We start from the raw sequence: 22,231 nt of genomic DNA on the forward strand, positions 1-22,231 counted from the left end.
GCCTGACCTCCTACGCAGATGACACCCAGCTGGTCCTCGCCGTCAGGAAGGATGGCGATAAAACAGCAAATGCTTTTAATCTGGGTATGCAGGCAATAGGGAACTGGATGGCTGCCAATTGTTTGAAATTAAATTCTGACAAATCTGAAGTAGTCATTTTCGGACACTTGACCCCAGAATGGTCCTCCCTTTGGTGGCTCTTATCACTGGGTCCCCCGCCGGAACCAGTCAGTAAGGTGAAGAACTTGGGAGTTATGTTCGACGACCGTCTTACCTTTCTCCCTCATGCTAATCAGATCACTTCCTCTGCCTTTCATAAATTACGACTGCTAAAAATTTTTTTGCCATTCCTTCCTGAGACAGCTGGTAAAACCTTGGTTAGTGCCTTGGTACTGTCTACATTAGATTACTGCAATGCACTCTTTCTAAACGCTCAAGAAAGAGTACTAAATAAAATGCAGATTATTAAAAATGCCGCCGCAAGGTTACTAGGAAGAATCCCCAAACACCAATCTGTGTCAGAAACCATCAGAAATCTTCATTGGCTCCCTATTAGAAATAGAATCAAATTCAAAACCCTCTGTATAGTGTACAAGGCTCTGCTCAACATGGGACCAGCTTTTTTCACCGAAAATCTTATTCCCTACTGTCCCCCCAGAACCCTACGTTCCTCTAGTTCACAAGAACTTGTGGTACCCCATACCAAAACTGTTTCATGGGGTGACAGAAGATTTCTAGTGTCAGCGCCCAAGCTCTGGAACACTCTGCCGCACTCGATTAGAACAAGCCCCACACTCTGGTCTTTCCGCAAACAACTTACGACCTGGCTTTTTAATCTGTAAACTCGGTATCCCTCTCTCGGGTTAAACACTGCAGATACTTAGCGCCGAGATGCCTTTGGGCCTTCGCTTGCGCTTTATAAAAGCTCAAAATAAATAAATAAATAAATAAATAAATAAACTAACAAAGTTTCTTCGACCTTGTGTCACCTAACACAATTTCTTCAGCCTTACGCCAAAAACAAGAACCCTAAATTTTTGCTGAAAAATATTTCAATCATTGTCACTATTGTCTTCAATCTCTTCCTGACTACTGCTATTGACTTCCACTACAGGTGGACTTATACTTTTGATTTGACTTTACAACTCTCTTTGCCTTATTACTAATGACTTCTATTTTCTTTCCTGCTTCGCTTTTCTTTTCAGGATCTTTTCGACTTGAAATCTCATTGACTTGCTCCTTTGATTTCTTTAGTAATCTGAATTTCAGACCTTCATTTTCACTTGGCCAGTTATCACCTTTTCTCTGTAATTTTGTTCTTTGACTCAGTCACATTACACTCTGTTCTCCAAGCTCTATTTCTGAAATTTCTTATCTGTGATTCTTCATCACTGTCTTCAGTTTCGCTGTCAGAAATTTGGATTCTTGACTCAGGTACTTCTTTACTCGGCCATTTTACTTCGTTAGGAACTCTATCTTCATAACTGGTACTCTGTAATTCTTCTTCTTCTTCTTCAATCACCTTCAACTTCCCAGTTTCAGATTTTCTGTTCCTGCTTTCAGAGCTTCTTTTCTGCTTTTCAATACTCTCCTGGTCTTGAATCACAACCTGATCAGACTCCTCCTCTGCTTCTTTTTCTAGCAGATTTTCATCATTTTCAGAGTCTACAATTACGATTTCCAAATCTTTCTCACTCAATTTTTCATTCAGAGTTGAATTTTCCAGATGTCGACCTGCCTGTCGATCTTCAGGATCTGGATTTCTCTCAGGTTCTTCTTCAGAGTCTGAATCAGCTGTGGTGTCACTTTCTTCATCAGTGTTTTCAGGTGTAGGCACACAAATTGTATGACTTGCATGGATCCACCTCTTCAGACCCTTGCACCTCACTGCATTTGTTGTAACCAGAATAACTTGCCTTGCTTTCTGCCACCTTGGTACCAGACAATTTCTTCTTCGATGAATTTTTGTCCTCACCCAGTCACCTGGTAACAGATCATGTGCCTGTTCCTTTTCTCTTGTTTGCACTTCAGTTCCCACCTGATTGGACACAGAAGTCACAACGTCAGACAAGTTCCTGCAGTACTCCAAAATGACGCTATCATTAATAGTCATCAATTTTCATTCTGGTATGAATGCCTGTCTCATGACTCTGCCCATAAGAATATCGTGTGGGCTTAAACCTGTCTTTTTATCAGGTGTACTTCTCAGAGACATCAAGACAAGTGGAAGTGCATCTGTCCACTTTATACCTGTAGCTAGACACATTTTTGCAATCCTGTTCTTAATTGTTCCGTTTACTTGCTCAACAACCCCTGATGCTTCTGGTCTGTATGCACAATGTAACTTCTGCTCTATGTGTAAAGCTTCACAAATCAATTGTAACAATCTGTTTTCAAAATGTCTTCCACAATCACTTTCCAGAGTCACCGGGAAACCGTACCTAGGTATAATTTCTCTTAAAAGTAATTTTGCAACAGTAATTGCATCATTATGGCGCGTAGTAAATGCTTCAACCCATCTTGAAAACAAACAGACTATTACAAGAACATAACGCAATTTGTTATGTGGTGGCATTTCAATAAAATCCATTTATAATCTGGTGAATGGACCACCCTCCCGTCCTATGGTTCCAATTCCCACAACTGTTTTTCTGATTGGGTTCATTTGTTGGCAAGTCAGACACCTCTGACAAAGAGATTCTGCAATAGTTCTGAATTTTGTATTGAACCAGGTTTGTCTAAAAAGCCTAACCATAGAATCTCTTCCTATATGTCCCAGACCATGATACATCCTGGCCATGTCAGCAATCATGCTATTTGGTAAAACTACCCTGCCATCTTTGTAAGTCCAAATTCCATCGTCATCTCGCTGTCTACATTCTGCTCTCAACCATGTGTTTTTCTCCTCATCACTGGCTTCATCTTGTAAATCTTTTAATCCCTGCCATGTTTCAACTACTGATGTTAACATTAGCGAATTCAGAACATGTTCATTATTTTTCTCCCGATTAATTGCAAAATTGTTTTTAGCGCAATATCTAGCAACTTCATCCGCATAGGCATTTCCTTTTGTAATAAAATCTTCTCCCTTTTTGTGTGCTGCACATTTCACAACGGCAATCTTTTCTGGTAATTGAATGCCATCAATCAATCTTTTAATTAATTTTGCATTTCTGATGGGTGAACCTGCAGAGGTCAAATAACCTCTTTGAGACCAGAGCTGTCCATAATCATGCACAACTCCGTATCCGTATTGTCAGTTATTATGGTGATTTTTAAATGTATTGCTGTCTCGCATGCACGAATCAAAGCAATCAATTCTTCTACTTGAGCTGAACGAATTCCTTCGAGACATGATGCTTCAACAACATCAGCAACTGTGCAGACAGAATATGCTGCTCTCAAAAAAGCCCTCCTCCGTTCTCAGACAAGAACCATCAACGAAGTAAACAAAATCTGACTCAGGCAAAGGAACACCTTTAATATCCTGCCTTGGCTTGGTGCAATATTCCAAAACATCCAAGCACTCATGATCAACATCATTCTCATTTCTGATTTCTGTCACAGTACCATCAGGCAATAATGTGGAAGGATTTAAATTCATACATCTTGCTATCGAGACGTTATCTGATCCCAGAATAACGTTCTCGTACTTAGTAAGTCTGTTACTTGTCAGGTGCTGCGTCTTGCTTCTGGTAAGGAGAATTTCAACTGAATGGGGTACATAGACTTTTACAGGAAATCCCATTACAATTCCCTCACTTTGCTCAAGGCTCACCCTTGTTGCAGCTACTGCTTTTAAGCAGCCTGGTAATGCTTTTGCAACTGGATCAAGCACTGCTGAGAAGTATGCTATTGGTTTTCTCAGTTTTCCGTGTCTCTGAATTAACACAGACAATGCACACCCTTCTCTTTCACTGCAGTACAGCTCAAAATCTTTTTCATAGTCTGGCATGCCTAAAGCAGGTGCTTCACATAAGCTTCTTTTTAATTTTTCAAAGCTTCCATCTCAATTTCTGTCAGACCAATTGGATCTTTTATATCTGATTTTGTTAATCTCTGCAATGGTTTTGCAATTACTGAAAATCCACTAATCCATTGACGACAATAGCCAACCATTCCTAGAAACATTCTGACCTGTCTCTGTGTTTTTGGAGGTTGCATTCCCTAAATCATTTTAATTCTCTCAATTGTCACTTGTCTCATTCCTATTGCAATTCTGTGACCAAGATATTTTACCTCTTGTTTGCAAAATTGTAATTTTGCAGGTGACACTTTGGGGTCGATTCGGATTTGGGAAAAAGCGCTCTGAATAGCGGTTCAGAGCGTTTTTCCCCGTACGAGTCGTACCCGTAGGCGTCCCCATACGAATCAGCAAGTACGATCACAATCTAAAGCGTCACTCCGTACGGCTCGTAAAAAACGCCGTACAAATCGAAAGTCCATACGAATTGCATTCGGCTGACGCTCGACACAACGTCCGAACGTAAAAAGAGCGCGTCTCCCGAACCAGGAAGTACGATCCGTGTAGAACACACTCCGTACGGCTCTTTGTCTACGAGAGCTCTAAACTACCGTAAAACCACACTCCGGAACGAACCGCACCCCCCGGTACGCGACAAGCAGGACATGAACGCCATCGTCCATCTCATCCCTATCATGTACGGCCACCACCTCGTACTTAGAAACCGACGACGGCGCAGAAGGTGAGTACAACGAAATCCAACATACCTGTACGTGTTGCCACACGCGCACATCTCCATTGCACGACTGTCATCTCTGGGTACGTTGGTCCACACACTCCCGCACTTCACCAGTGTAATACGTGCAGCATGTACGCCATCCAGCTGGGGTACGGTACGTCAATGACCTCGGGGTACGGTACGTCACCGCACAACACCAGTGCAATACGGAGGCGTGCTGCACCTATGTCATCGAAGTACGTCACCGCACTTCACCAGTGTAATACGTGCAGCATGTACGCCATCCAGCTGGGGTACGGTACGTCAACGACCTCGGGGTACGGTACATCACCGCACAACACCAGTGCAATACGGAGGCGTGCCACACCTACGTCATCGAAGTACGTCACCGCACCTCACCAGTGTAATACGTGCAGCATGTACGCCATACAGCTGGGGTACGGTACGTCAACGACCTCGGGGTACGGTACATCACCGCACCACACCAGTGCAATACGGAGGCGTGCCGCACCTACGTCATCGAAGTACGTCACCGCACCTCACCAGTGTAATACGTGCAGCATGTACGCCATCCAGCTGGGGTACGGTACGTCAACGACCTCGGGGTACGGTACGTCACCGCACAACACCAGTGCAATATGGAGGCGTGCCGCACCTACGTCATCGAAGTACGTCACCGCACTTCACCAGTGTAATACGTGCAGCATGTACGCCATCCAGCTGGGGTACGGTACGTCAACGGCCTCGGGGTACGGTACGGCACCGCACAACACCAGTGCCCAGCATCAGAGTGTGTGTGTGGCTAAGACCCCCACCAGTGCCCACCAGTACCCAGCATCAGAGTATGTGTGTGGCTAAGACCCCCACCAGTGTCCACCAGTGCCCAGCATCAGAGTGTGTGTGGCTAAGACCCCCACCAGTGCCCACCAGTGCCCAGCATCAGAGTGTGTGTGTGGCTAAGACCCCCACCAGTGCCCACCAGTGCCCAGCATCAGAGTGTGTGTGTGGCTAAGACCCCCACCAGTGCCCACCAGTGCCCAGCATCAGAGTGTGTGTGTGGCTGAGACCCCCACCACTGCCCACCAGTGCCCAGCATCAGAGTGTGTGTGTGGCTAAGACCCCCATCACTGCCCACCAGTGCCCACCAGTGCCCAGCATCAGAGTGTGTGTGTGGCTAAGACCCTCACCACTGCCCACCAGTGCCCAGCATCAGAGTGTGTGTGTGGCTAAGACCCCCACCAGTGCCCACCAGTGCCCAGCATCAGAGTGTGTGTGTGGCTAAGACCCCCCCAGTGCCCACCAGTGCCCAGCATCAGAGTGTGTGTGTGGCTAAGACCCCCACCAGTGCCCACCAGTGCCCAGCATCAGAGTGTGTGTGTGGCTAAGACCCCCACCAGTGCCCACCAGTGCCCACCAGTGCCCAGCATCAGAGTGTGTGTGTGGCTGAGACCCCCACCACTGCCCACCAGTGCCCAGCATCAGAGTGTGTGTGTGGCTAAGACCGCCACCACTGCCCACCAGTGCCCACCAGTGCCCAGCATCAGAGTGTGTGTGTGGCTAAGACCCCCACCACTGCCCACCAGTGCCCACCAGTGCCCAGCATCAGAGTGTGTGTGTATAACACCCCCCACTGCCCAACAGTGGCCAGCCATTACAACAAAAACCTACAATTCTTAACCACATTACCACCAGGAGATTGACACATGTCAACGTAACTATATTTTAACATCATACCACCTCCCAGGCACACAGCAGTCACAGACATTTTCACACAAACTAAAGTTCAGAAAAGGAAAATCATAGCTTTATTCAGCTGGTTCCAAATATAAAAGCAAATAAGAGTCCTCGCTCATTAAAGGCCAATGGCCAGTCCAAAGATGTCTCTGCAACAGTCTGTGCCTCCATGGGTGTGCACACACCCAAACTTGCCGGCACATGGCGTTTAATCCGCTGTGGGAACTATGGGGGCACCATCTGTGGAATCCTCCGGCACCGCATGGACAGGAGAGGGAAGGACAGGTGGAGTGGGTGCAGGTGTAGTGGATTCATCCACACTGGTTGGGGCATCGCCAAAAGTAGATTCAAAAACCTGGCTGCACACCGCAGTCAGTGCAGAAAAACTACCACCTGAACCCGGGGACACATTGGGGGTGGAGGTACAGGGCTGTGAGTCAGTTCTACTGGGTGTGTGGATGCGTGTGTGAGGTGTCTCCCCTCTCCCTGGGTGTGTGCCTACTTCCCTTTGAGAATGGGTGCGTGGAGCTTTGAGCTTCTTATGCTGTGTGTGTGAGCTGGGTGTGTCTGACCTGTGGCGTGTGCGAGTATGCTGTGTAGGTATGTGAGAGGCAGAGGTGGATGGGTCTGAAGGATGGGGGGGGACAGATGCTGCTGGGCATACAGAGCTGCCGTCAGTGTTGACTCCATGGCAGCCACACTCCGACGTAGATCAGACATGGCTGATGACATGCCCTCCATGAATGACACCACCTGTGTAAGCAGTTGTGTATGTCCATGGAGAACAGTCAGCATGTGGGATACTTGTAAAGCGCACTGTTACTCTACCCGAGTGTCCTGGCGCTGTAGACCGCTGGGGAACCTGTCCTGGTTTTCCCTGTGAGATGCTCCCTTTCTGGGTATCTCCAGGGTGAAACCAGGCATCCCCGGCGTCTGTGGGGGGCCGTTGTAGAGATGAGGCAAGCTTAATGCCCAGAGTTACCGAGTGTGTTCCCTGGTTAGAGTAGGCACTGAGGCGAGAAATATCGAGTCCGTTGAGTTGACCCTGGTCCAAGACCCTGCCGCATCGGGAATTGAACCCTGGTCCCGGGCCGTTCTCGGTTTACAGGTCTGCCGCCTCTAACCAGTGAGCCACACCTCTCCAGCATGGATGTCTGACCTACTGCAATCTGCCAGAGTAGGTCCACAGTCTCAGCACTGAGGGCAGCAGGGGACACAGGGGCAGGGGCTGCGGTGCCAGGAACAAAGGAGACACGGGTCTAGCACGGACCCTAGGGACACTAACGACTGGGAGGGTGGAGATGGTACTGGAGGAGGGGAGGGCAGCCAAAGAAGAAGATGTGACCATTGCTGCATATTCCCCCTCCTCCTGAGAGTCTGACTCGGAGTTGTCGGCATGGTAAGATGTGTCAGTCACATGTCGTCCGGCCTGCAGACTGTCCTCACCCTCCGTGCCACTGCCTCCCTCTGACTCCTCATAGCATGTGGCACTGTCGCTGGGTCCCTCTGCCTGGTCCGCGCCTGTGTCTCCTTCAGATTCAGATGCTGCTGCTGTGGGCAAGGAGAACAACAAAAACATATCAGTCACCTGTACACATCAGACATATAAGCTACAATACATTTTGCCTCATTTCTAAACATGGCATGCATTATGAGTCACATGACACAGAACTCTGCACAATGCAAAGTCTAGTTGTGGCCAATTGTGAGAGACACAACGCTCAATGTATAGTAGGATACAAGCAACAGGCAAGGAAAACACTAGTATGAGAGACACAATGATGATCCACTGCCTGACAACAGGATGACTGATTATGCATCCCAGCTCATTTTCCCACCCTGCCACCCAAACCCAGACCTGGACATGTTTGAATTGCTTACACCTTGTGCCACATGGGAAAAGTCCTGCCTGAACTGAAATCTGATGCCATCCTGGGACATGAATCAAGTGTTACATCACCTCACACTGGCATCACAGCTGTTGACACCCAAAGCCACATTGTGTGGCTGACCATCATTATTAGTTAGAAACAACAATCTAAGTATTTGGCGAATATGCGCACACGCACTGCCCAGTGTGACTATGCATGAGCCCAAAATATTGCACATGTACATTGTGCACCTGTATCCAACACATGACAAATCGAAAGAGTACCATGGACAAAGGCCACTGAGGCTGACTCGTGCAGAAAACACATGTTGACACTCAGGATACGTGACAAAGTATTAAGAATGGCAGACACAGTGCACATGTGGTGCTACATGTAATGTACCAACAGGTGTCACAGACCCACCTCCAACATGATGATGTGCAAAGGAAGATGCATACGGAGACATTGCACCATAGGAGTACATGTGAAAAACAAACATCAGCCAAAGCGCAGGGCAAATGTGGAGTACGGCTAAAGGTTTAAAGAAGCAGCTGCAGAAACTGGGACATTCTAATGCCAATGCATGGAGTGCCTGTCTGACCACACCACTCAAACTATGGGAGTGTTACCATGCCTTGGAGCACTGCAGGGAGCATGTGACACACATGACAACAAACAGACATGTACCTACCCCCTACTTGCTGCTGTCCCTCCTGCAACTGCCTATGGAGGTCTGGGAACACCACTTCCAGGACCCGGAGCATGTGGGGGGTGAGGTGGCGGGTGCCGCCATGCCGGCGTGGAGCTTCCAGATGCAGCTGGAGTCTGGCGATGCGGCGGGTCCAGCACCGGATGTCCGCCACCTCTTCTTGATGTTTCTGAGCCTCCTGCGAGGCCCCCCCTCACTCCTGACAGCCCTGGCGATGTCCAGCCAGATTTCACCCTTCTCATAGGTAGATACCTGTCACAAATGTAAAGTAAAAGAGCATCAGTACACCTGGTCCATGTCCAAAAGACACACATATGTGCACAAAATACTTGATGACAACAGGGCATCGTAGCCTCCACACATTTGCATCATTGTCCAGGAGTATGTGGCCTGTGAGCAAACACTGCTGCAGTACATGCCATTGAAAGGCTACAGATGACATGACGTGCTCTAAACACTCTTAGAGCATGGCACTCACAGAGCAATGTATGCTACATCTGGATGCACTGCAGCCCGTGACACGCTGTCACACACCCCACTACAAGAAATAACCCTCTTGACACAACACTGTACACCCTGGCATTCACTCCCAACAACATTGCATCTAAACACCATACATACACAGTGGCCATTATGTCACACACACAACAGGTGCACAATCCAAGGTATTGCACACATCACTCACCTGATCCCCTGGTCTCCCATACAGCTTGCTGTAGTTTGGCAGGAGGGCATCCAGCAGGGCCTTGTTCTCAGCATCAGTGAATGCAGGTGCCCTATCCATGCTCAGCAAATCAGGGTCCAGAGGATTCAGAGACAGCAGCTGTGGTTACCACACCAATGTTGTGCAGGCAAGTGCCCTCCCACAGCCACATGCTGCCTTATATCTGTGCTGCAGAGGGTCTGTGAGTCCAAGGAGTAGTGTGTGATAGGCCACCATAGTTAGCATCCTATGTTCCATCCAATCACATCACACATAAGGCCATGACACACATATGCATGGTTTGAAAACTGAGCCTGAGCTGAACAACACCATTTGCAACATTGTATACTTTTGCCCAACTAAATTTCCTACAACACCTGTAGGAGCCTCAAAAAACTCTGTATCCATGACAACCTGTTTGCATTTTGATCAGTACACTGTTCCCCTAGATGTTGGTACGGTGACATTGCCGTTGCGTATGCAACCCATCCAATGGTGTTACGAGGCGTACACACGCACGTACCATTGGTGTACGCTTGGCTCGCGTATGGCTGAAATGCAATAGGGAAATGAGGCCTACACACGCACGTACCATTGGGGTACGCTTTGCTCGCTTATGGCTGAAATGCAATAGGGAAACGAGGCGTACACACGCACGTACCATTGGGGTACGCTTGGCTCGCGTATGGCTGAAATGCAATAGGGAAACGAGGCGTACACACGCACGTACCATTGGGGTACGCTTGGCTCGCGTATGGCTGAAATGCAATAGGGAAACGAGGCCTACACACGCACGTACCATTGGGGTACGCTTGGCTCGCGTATGGCTGAAATGCAATAGGGAAACGAGGCGTACACACGCTCGTACCATTGGGGTACGCTTGGCTCGCGTATGGCTGAAATGCAATAGGGAAACGAGGCGTACACACGCACGTACCATTGGGGTACGCTTGGCTCGCGTATGGCTGAAATGCAATAGGGAAACGAGGCCTACACACGCACGTACCATTGGGGTACGCTTGGCTCGCGTATGGCTGAAATGCAATAGGGAAACGAGGCGTACACACGCACGTACCATTGGGGTACGCTTGGCTCGCGTATGGCTGAAATGCAATAGGGAAACAAGGCCTACACACGCACGTACCATTAGGGTACGCTTGGCTCACGTATGGCTGAAATGCAATAGGGAAATGAGGCGTACACACGCACGTAACATTGGGGTACACTTGGCTCGCTTATGGCTGAAATGCAATAGGGAAACGAGGCCTACACACGCACATACCATTGGGGTATGCTTGGCTCGCGTATGGCTGAAATGCAATAGGGAAACGAGGCCTACACACGCACGTACCATTGGGATACAGTGCGTCAGACATGCTCAAGTGTACGATTGTGTAGGCTGCGTCCCTGTCCTACCCCATGTCACCATTGGGAGAGTGAGTCCAGGAAATCACATAGCAGGGATGTAGTCTACACTCATGTCTAGGATGTGGATGTATACATCAGCATGGCATCCATACATCAGCATGTCCAAGATGTGGCAGACATAGAAGAAGCACAGGGACTGTGACTTTGTGACTCAGTTGATGTGTGAAGAGCTGGCAAGACATGTCATCAACCATATTTCACATGTGCATCACATGCATTCAACACTTCACACCGGAGTAAAGTCTGCAACATATTGTGATGCACATCAACACTGGAATGCCACACCATTCAGTACAGGGAACTGGCACATGATGACAGCAACATGCCCACTGTCACAGAGGTCTAATAGCCGCTCAGCATGACCCTGTGTGACCACGTCATGTGTGTGCCATGTGCGACATTGTGCATGATGTTAGCATATGACATTTACAGGTCAGTATCATATTACTCACCTTTGAATATCCCCAAGAGTCATCCTGGATATGGCAATTACTGCTCAGCAATACACTTGTGTGTCGGTAGGCATGGCCTGCGGCCCAGCATGTGTTGTTGGCGTTGTGTGTGCCGTGATGACGTTGTCTGAGTACTCAGACGTCACCTCTGCGTGCACACGTCAGGAACTTTATTTCACAACACAAGTGCTGGTCCTGTATGAGTGTAAGCCTAGTCATTTTTCAAGCAAAATCATAGTACGTTCACTTCAGACCATTTCACTTGCATTGTCTGACTCCGGACGGTGCCAGTATGGATGTCCGTTTCTAAGCCTGTTAGGAATGCCAATGACTCATGTTGGTGACTGACCCTCACCGTTGGTGTCTCCACTGTTTGCACGTCAAGCACAACAACAAGAGCTGCTCCAACTGCTGGGAACACACCTATGAATCCAGGTGTGATTGGACCCACAAGCTGCTCAGACTCCAGCAGTTGGCCCTGCACCACTATAGCTCATGGTCTGGACGTAGGACGAGTGCCTGGGCGTGGGTGTTGAGACATCAGAGCCCCTGAATTACACATCAGTCCTCCAGGGCTGAGTCGTCACGTATCCCAAATGAGTCAAAGATATGTCATCGCACTTCCAAATCCCCACAATGCACGTACAATGCTGCATGTGATCCGGGTGACACCGGCCATGCGGCTCTGTCAGATTAGCTGCCGTCGTAGCCTGCACCACGACCTCCGGGCCCTGCCCTACATGTGAAGCAGGAGGAGTCAGTGCACTTCCTCATGTCCATGATGTCCCTCAACCCAACAACGGCCTCCGCATCGGCTCCTGGCCCAGCGGACCCGTCTGGGGGCACGAGCGCGTCTGGTGAATTGCCCCTGACGCCATCACTCGCTTTGTCCCTGACGCAGGCGGCGCATACGTCCCGGAACCGCTGGGACAGACAGGATGTGAATGGTCACCCTGGTCCTCGCTGGTTCACCTCACAACCTCACTGGCAACAGTCCCCCAGGTGTCAGCCTTGGTGCCGTTCTTGGGTGGTTCTGTCCCCAATACCACACACTGTACGGCTCCAGCGTGGAGACTGTGCGGCTGAACACCGCTATTAATGCTGCATGGGGAGTAAAACTTCAATGAGCCTGCCACAGCTCATTACAATGGGTGTTAATGGGTATTTGTAGGGTCATGCAGACCCAGTGGCACGTGAGTGTCAGTCCCAAGACGACAGGACAGGTGGACTGGGGGATGCGAGTGGTCTGGACACCTAGCCTGACACTGGTGATGTCTCTACTCCAAACGTGTTTGTGGATGAGTGGGCAACGTACAGTGTAGTGTTTACGTGGGTGGCCGGAGCCTTGCCCCTTCATCTCCCCGTTGCCGCCGTGAGGACCAACCTCCTCACTTAGGTCCTTCAACTCCACTCACGCTCCGCTGTGACTCTGCAGGCCTATCTTCAGGAATGTACTGTATCTATATTGGCCAGCATGTACAGGCACGCTGCATATTTGGCTGTAGATAGGCATGTTGTCAGACGCCCACTCCCCTCCCCAGACTGACCATGTTCCCTGTCCTCCCACCCCACCCCAGAGAGCATGGGCATCCAGGCCCCCAAATCACAGACCACATTCCCGTTAGCTCCGCTGTAGAGGGCATCCAAGAGGTATGAGCACTACGGAAACATGTCTTCATCCTCCCTGAGTCTGGGAGTGGGCTCTTCCTACATCACATGCCTCTTTGTCTGGTACCCACACTCTCTGTGGGACATGGTTGTGTAACTGCTGGCAGAGTGTGCGTTGTAGGTACGGGCAATACTTGGCCACGCCCTTGTAGGATGCCAATCACCCACACTGTCTTTTTTCCGATGTGGCCTGGATAGCCCCGACTCACTGGGCAGATTGATGGCATCCAGGGAGGCATATTTGTCAAAAGCTTGTCATGTATTCAAAGTCGGGATTATGCGAATAACTACTGTTCATTACTGATATCTTGTTACAAAACGTAAGTAACTTGTCCATACAGTTCAGTACATGTGCTGTAGGAGCATCTATGTTGTGTCCTTGGCGTGATGACCTGGTTTGTAATGTACACACACCATGCCCCGTGTGTTAATTACCCACTCATATGTGTGATGGCAGCACATACCATTTGTCACAAATGTAAGATTTATGATGTATGATGATGGTCATGTAATAGTTAGGGAATGTAAACACCGCAACATTACTAAGTCAGAACTGTGCAAATGATGGCACATGTGGTGTGTGTGTGTGTATTGCTGTCAGCTGTCTGGATGTGCAGACAAGCTGCTACTCACATTCACATGACGTGTGTCACTGACATGATACATTGTCATGCCCACTAAGACCTTTCCATCAGATCATTTGTATGCATGTCATATCCATTCCACACACCACAGGTCTTTTACTTTTCACGGAGGAGTGGCTGGGAGCTGGCACATGTTACATTAGTGTGTATCCCACGCCACACTCCAAATTGTCTAGATTATTTGAAGCAGTGTTGCTTGTGCCATGTACATTGTTATTGTCTTAGTCAGACCGTTGAAGACATTTTCTATAAATTGTGTATTGCAGGGCACCCCCTCTGGAAAGGCCGTTGCCTGACTTGGAAGCCATGAGGGAGCGCAACTGCATCCGTTGTTATCGCTTCAACCGACAGATGATCAAGGACCTGACGGACAGGCTGGAGGCTCACCTACAACCACGCCACAGGTATCCAACTGCGCTGACACCCAAGGTAAAGGTGATGGCAGCCCTCCATTTCTTTGCCACAGGTACGTTCCAATTCACCATAGCTGATGTGGGAGGGATGTCTCAGACTATGTTTAGCCGGGTATTGGGTGATGTATTGGCAGCTATGTTGCTACACCTGGATGAATTCATTACATTCCCTACTCCAGAAGAGTTGACAGATGTCAAGGGGGAATTCTATGCCCTGGGCCGCATGCCACATGTAATTGGTGCAATTGATGGTACACATGTTACTCTAGTGCCACCACAGGCTCAGGAGCAAGCGTATCGCAACAGGAAACACTACCACTCGATAAATGCCCTGGTGGTGTGTCTTGCCAACATGATTATCTCACATGTTTGTGCACGTTTTCCAGGATCGTGCCACGATGCTTTCATCATGAGGCGTAGCAGGGTACCACAGATGATGCTGCAGCTGCACAACCACCGGGCATGTCTTGTTGGTGAGTATATCCTGTCAGCTATGTATGTCAGTATGTCACAACTTCATGATCTGCATCATATTACACACTCATTTCCATGATGTCAATTTGCAGGAGACGCTGGATATCCAAACATGCCGTGGTTAATGACTCCACTACGCAACCCCCGGACAGCTGCAGACCAGCGGTACAACAATGCTCATGGGAAGACCAGGCGGGTGATCGAGCGAACTTTTGGACTACTGAAGAGCCGGTTCAGGTGCCTGGACAAGACAGGCGGAGCCCTCCAATACAGCCCACGCAAGGTGTGTGACATCTTCACCGTGTGCTGCATGCTACACAACATGGCAGTGGAGAAGGCCGTGCCACTCTACCTTGATCCTGATGAGCTGGAACATCTGCCCGTTGAGGATGAAGGCCTTGCCAAGGATGCCAGCGACGAGGAGGGTGAAGATGATATCCGGAGTCACCTCATCCGCAACTTCTTTTCATGATGGTGAGTCATAGCAGCTGTAATCTGAAACATCTACAATAGAGTTGCATGGGTAGCATGCTGTGTATGCAACAGACTGTATGCAAGCTCACTTGGATGTTTGTTGTGCAGTGTCACACAGGTGCAGATGTAATACAACACACATACGTGCTCTGTGTGCATTTTGAATGTACAGGTGTACTACAACATCTGGATAATAAACAGGACATTGTCAAAATGACATGAAACAGAACTTGACCCCTTGTGTGCCACTCTCACCCACAGCTCGCCCTGCCTGTTGTCCGTTGGGGTCATCGTGGTCATCCTGCTATTGCTCATCATGATTGCAACGTCTGCCAAATCAACGGAGCATGCATGGACATGTGGAGAAGTCAATTTGGGTAAGGACTCATATGAGGCTGTTTAGCGTTGGTATGTTTTGAAACGTGTTGTACATGTTCATGTGCATGTAGTGAGACCATGGATACATGCAACTACAAAATGTTACTTATTACATGTATGCCCACTCCCATGACGGGATAGTCACCCCATCTGACTGTCATCTGTTGTAGTTAGAGACTCTGGTGAAATCATCTATGTGTGTAGACATTGATACTGCTACATTGCATATACCATGGCTTTACATTGTGTCAGAGGTCAAAACCACGGACTCTGTGGGGGATTGCAGCCTCACTGTGTGCATTAGAATGTGACTGGATCCTCTCCTCCAGCTTGTGGGCCAGTTCCGTTTGATTACCATCAAACCATGTGGTGTAGGTGTGGCACAGTCTATGTTCCACATGTTCAGATAACTGTCCTGTCATTCTGTTTACATGGATGCATTGCCCCTTGTTGCAGTATATCATGTCACTGTCATGTCGTTACCGCAGTGCAGCTCGAAAATACAGCTACACCAGCCTTCACAGTGAGTAGCAGTTCTGTTTTGATTCACATGATGCCATTAATGTTTAGTATGGGAAATGACAATGTTTGGGTGATGCATATGTGATTTATTGTGTAGCACCAGTGGAGTGCGGTCATTCCCATGAATCTCTAGTCCCGTGCAGCATTACTGGGCAATGCTAGGGTCTCATTATGTGGCTTGGATCAACATCACTTGCACTTTAAATCTTTTAAACATGCATATCATGTTTAGCATAGTAATGCACACTTGACAGATCAAAAGACTGGCTACTGAGTGCCTTCATTGCATGTATATCATTAGCTTCGTCATCATATGTGATACTTACAGCTGTTGTGGGTCAAGTCAAGTTGGGGTACATGGCCCTTATGGGTACCCATAATCACATGCAGACATTACAGTTAGCGTAAGTAGCATTGCCATATGTTTCCATGAGTTTGTAAGGTCAACCTCATCTGAGCCAGTGAATGATTTGTAACAACATAGATCTCATTGCATGGTAGCTCACTTGAGAGCGTAACACATGACTCGAATGGATGACAGACTGTCCTAGGTGTTATGTGTCGGTGTCATAGCATCGGATCTCATGTGATACCATGATTACTCATCTAAAATTGTCTACAGTCAGTAAACTTCACAGGTGTGACTGATACAGTGTAGCTAATAATGTTTTTGTAGTGTCAGTGACATGAGAATGTACTCCTAATGGTTATTTACCTCTGTTTCAGGTCTCCCTCCCAGCAGTTCCCATCCTCTCCTTCCCTCGCCTGATCACCCTTTTGTGTCTGTCGTTTGTACTCAGACCAAGGGGCTATTTGGAGGTGGAACCCTTTGAGCATCACACCACTCTGATGAAGTAAGGTATGGCCAGTCCTTGACAGGCTTGTAGCCAATAGTACTGCTGCATTACAGGTGACATCATAAATAGTGTTATTTGGAGTTCTTGCCAATGCTCATGTATGTTTGATAATGCTCTATGGGCTCCCAATGTAAATAATCATGTTGTGCATGACGTCTGACTTCTACAGATAAATGTGCCGCCTTGATGTCAACGCACATGTCCTTCTAATGTGCATGTATACTATTTAGCATGAAGTTAGCTTATGCTTGTTATGTGTTTACCTGTAAAGTGACCACAGGCATGGTGTGGGGGAGGCTAGAATACTATGTTGTGTGTGAGGTAGATGGCTTTGTAGTTGCTGTTTGGCTTTGAACACACTAGCTGTAGTGTACACCTGCTGACACTGTGTGTCTTGTGCCCCACTTGTCCGTAAGGGCCCTGATCCAGTGGCTGTGATCTTTGGTGATTACTGTGCCATTTTATTTGCTGTGACCCTGAGTGAGGCTGACACTCCTGCCTTCACATACACATGTCACTTTGTGGCTTGCAAATGCCCTTGTGGTATGTGCTTGTTTTGCAAGTTGTCACACCCCTCCTGCCAGCATGTCTTCACTCATTGCTGCTGCTGCATATACAGCCACCATGCCGCGCACATTATCCAGGGACACAGAGACCTACAGGATGACCCTCCTTCCATCCATTTATAGAGCATGCTCCTGCCACCCTACACACAGACTACCCCAGACATTCACCCTCCTGCTATCACAATGCTTCTAACTCAGCCATTGCAGCTGCTATGCCTGTGTGTGCAACGCATACTGGCACGACTATGGCAGATTGACATTACATTGGGTCTATGTACCACCAGGTCATGTGCCGTGTACAGCACACACACACCTTCCATAGGCACAATAGTGTACAGTGTTACCTTGTCAACGCCACAGCAGCAAAAACATAGCTGTCACTGTCAGTCAAGTAGCCACAGGGGAGACAAACCATGACCACGTCTCTTGGGTGTGGTGTGATTTCCCCATTCTGGTGTAGGTATTTGTCAGATGTGGGTAGTTGTTCTGTATGCTTGCTCCCATTACAGTAGTATAGTACTTGTAGCTACATAGGGGTAGGTCACCTATTCAGGTGTGCTTGTGTAGAGTGCTACAGCCCATTGCCCACAGTCTGTCCTGCCAACCTTGTCCTGTGCGCCATTCATCACATCCACAGTACTGCATCATGCAGACAATAGTTCACATACCTGAGGACACAGTTGTAGGTACTCCCTACGTGGCCAACTACTTTTGTCACACTGATCTGTACACCTCAAAGTGACTCTCCTGGGCCTGCCTGTGATAGCAGTTTTGGGCTCCAAACCCCCCTCCAGCATTTACTATCCCACACAGGTGTGTCTTTCCATCCATGTATCTAGTTGTTAGGATTTTCCCCCCAATGTGTGTCCACACTCAGATTCTGATCCAAGCGTGTGGTTGGCTGCTGTTTGTCGGATACGCTTGCATTTCATACATTTGCACACACATATCAATTTATGCTGTGGTTCAAAGATAACTCACCACATGCGTATGAGGATTAGTACATTTATTGGGAGATCTTGTGCAGGGAAAGTGAATAAGTGCTGTACAGAAAGGGGTGGAATCCAAAGTTCACTGCCGGAGATGAGATGCCTTACGGTTTCAGTCAACAGAGTCCAGGCCACAGTGCTTGGCATCATTGGGCAGACTGTGACTAGCATGTCCATGTGGGAGAGTCTCATAGGGGATGCTGTTGCACCCAGGGGCAATATGCCAGGTCCAGTGTCCTGGGAGATGTGCATGGCCCACTGCCCCTCGACGTCTTAGCCGTGGACGACCCACCTTCCTTGGGGGACCCTCAGGTGCAGGCCTGGACGATGCATGGGATGCTACATCAGAGAGTACCTCCTCCTCCTCCTCCTCCTCCCTCCCTGCGACTGGTGTCACACTTTGCCGTGATGTTGCTGGCCTTGTGACACAGGGAGGGTGCTGCATGTTGGCAGCTATCTGACGTAGCGATTGGCTCATTTCCCGATGCACCGTCAAGAGCTGAGCCAGACTTGCCTCCACCCGTCCATAATGTAGGTCTTGCCTGGCTATTTGCTCTGCCTGCTGTTCTTTCACCTGGTTGAGGGCCACCGCAAGCTGGCCTATCTCCATGGTGTCCCGCCGGTCTGCCTCCAGGATGTTAGTGAGTTCAGGCATACCGGGTGCTGCAGCTGACTGGCCAGAATCTCGCCTCCGCCTTGCGCCACTCCCACCACCCTGACCCACACGAACACGGCCTGCGCTTGTGGGTACATCCAATCGACGGGCCCCCGAGTGCTGCCAGGGTGGAGGTCATCTGCAACCTCAGGGGCGCCCGACAAAGGGTGTCCCTCATTTTCAGACTGGCTCTCTTGTGGATCATGGGCAGGGCTGTGACCTGTCTGCTGGGATGTGGTGGGAATGGGTCCGGTGGTTGGCTGAGATGTAGCTGGTACAGTTGCTGCAGGCGTTTGGGATCCAGAGGAGCCAGGTTGGTTGGGGTCATCCACAGTGCGTTGAGTGGCATCACTGTCGGTGGGGTCTGGGTCCTGCTGAGCCTGGGACTGGGATCCTTCTCCCCCCTGGTTGGGGGGGGCACACGTTCCCCTGTGTGTGGGAGAGACAGACACTGTTAAGGCACTATCAAGTGACATCTTGTTTAGTTATCCATTATGAGCATCACAGTTCCACAAGCTTTACATTGTTGACATTGTTCTGTTGTGTATGTAGTGGTAGTAATTTGACATGTACTCTGGGGTATTTTCATTATTCCATTCTCTTGACAATGACTGACACAGCCATTGCTGTGTCTTGTATTGGCGGCACAACACATGTAAGGCATTGGTCATGTTCAGGCAACATCCAGGATACGGTGTAAATTCTTATGTCTGCGTCAAGCATGCACAGAGTTTAGATACAGCATGTTGATGTTAGAGACAGAGCATCATTAATTTGCATGACATCTACTACTTTGGATGTCTTTTGCTGTACCGTGATGGCCAAACAATGCCAACACCCCTGGACCTGTACACACACTTATAGATCATGGATTTAGAACTTGGCACTTCTGTAAGACGCATTACCTTGTCAATACCCATGTCCATGTTGGTACTTCAGTGCATCCACAACGTTCATGAGATGGGGCACGTGCATTGTTTGAGCGCCACAATGGACTTGAGCATCTGCAATGTGCATGTATGAGTAGTATGCGTTTTCATATGAGTGCGTGTTTTGTTGTGGTCCATGACAATTGGGACTGTGTTGCACTCCAAAGCCTGTCCCCAGGGGATGAGTTTCTGTAAGGCGGGTGTAGGATAGGCCATGGTAGTAGTTTGTGTGTGATCTGCAAGCGTCCATCGTTCATGATTTGGCTGCCCCCTGATGTTGCATGCTGGCATATTGGTGGTTTTGTCTTCATGCACAGGGTGTGTGACCTTGTCCTGGTGTTTGTGTTTGCTGTGATCACAGGAGGGACTTGTGCTGCCTACACCTATGGCCATTGTGTAACACAGAGGTTTCCGATATGTGTGTCCTGACACAGTACAGTGTTGGCTGGAAATGGTGTGTGTGTTGCAGGCACTTAGTGGATGACTGCTGGTAATTAGGAGACATCCCTACACATTCTGCTCTATGGTGTTTGTAAGGCCTGTGCAGTGCTTGGGTGCAACTGTGTGTGTGCCCAGGGAGATGCGGTGAGGTGACAGTGGGAGGGAGGGCGACAGAGAGAGACGGCGACAGAGGGAGAGGGCAACAGTGGGAGAGGGCGACAGAGGGAGAGGGCGACAGAGGGAGAGGGCGACAGAGGGAGAGGGCGACAGAGGGAGACAGAGGGAGAGGGCGACAGAGGGAGAGGGCGACAGTGGGAGAGTGTGACAGTGGGAGGGAGGGCGACAGTGGGAGAGTGTGACAGTGGGAGGGAGGGCGACAGTGGGAGAGTGTGACAGTGGGAGGGAGGGCGACAGTGGGAGAGTGTGACAGTGGGAGGGAGGGCGACAGTGGGAGAGTGTGACAGTGGGAGGGAGGGTGACAGTGGGAGAGTGTGACAGTGGGAGGGAGGGCGACAGTGGGAGAGTGTGACAGAGGGAGAGGGCGACAGTGGGAGAGTGTGACAGTGGGAGGGAGGGCGACAGTGGGAGAGTGTGACAGTGGGAGGGAGGGCGACAGTGGGAGAGTGTGACAGTGGGGGGGAGGGCGACAGTGGGAGAGGGCGACAGAGGGAGAGGGCGACAGTGGGAGAGGGCGACAGAGGGAGAGGGCGACAGAGGGAGAGGGCGACAGAGGGAGAGGGCAACAGTGGGAGAGGGCAACAGTGGGAGAGGGCGACAGAGGGCGAGGGCAACAGTGGGAGAGGGCGACAGAGGGAGAGGGCGACAGAGGGAGAGGGCGACAGAGGGAGAGGGCAACAGTGGGAGAGGGCAACAGTGGGAGAGGGCGACAGAGGGCGAGGGCAACAGTGGGAGAGGGCGACAGAGGGAGAGGGCGACAGAGGGAGAGGGCGACAGAGGGAGAGGGCGACAGTGGGAGAGGGCGACAGAGGGAGAGGGCGAAAGAGGGAGAGGGCGACAGAGGGAGAGGGCGACAGTGGGAGAGTGTGACAGTGGGAGGGAGGGCGACAGAGGGAGAGTGTGACAGTGGGAGGGAGGGCGACAGTGGGAGAGTGTGACAGAGGGAGAGGGCGACAGAGGGAGAGGGCGACAGAGGGAGAGGGCGACAGAGGGAGAGGGCGACAGTGGGAGAGGGCAACAGTGGGAGAGGGCGACAGAGGGCGAGGGCAACAGTGGGAGAGGGCGACAGAGGGAGAGGGCGACAGAGGGAGAGGGCGACAGAGGGAGAGGGCGACAGTGGGAGAGGGCGACAGAGGGAGAGGGCGAAAGAGGGAGAGGGCGACAGAGGGAGAGGGCGACAGTGGGAGAGTGTGACAGTGGGAGGGAGGGCGACAGAGGGAGAGTGTGACAGTGGGAGGGAGGGCGACAGTGGGAGAGTGTGACAGAGGGAGAGGGCGACAGAGGGAGAGGGCGACAGAGGGAGAGGGCGACAGAGGGAGAGGGCGACAGAGGGATAGGGCGACAGTGGGAGGGGAGACAGGGTTGGAGGCAGGTTGTTTGTGCTTGTTCACTTGCTACACTGCCTTACTGTGTCACAAAATATTGTATCTCTGGAAGGTGTGTC

The sequence above is a fragment of the Lissotriton helveticus genome, chromosome 6, assembly GCF_964261635.1.
Source record: "Lissotriton helveticus chromosome 6, aLisHel1.1, whole genome shotgun sequence".
Taxonomy (NCBI): domain Eukaryota; kingdom Metazoa; phylum Chordata; class Amphibia; order Caudata; family Salamandridae; genus Lissotriton; species Lissotriton helveticus.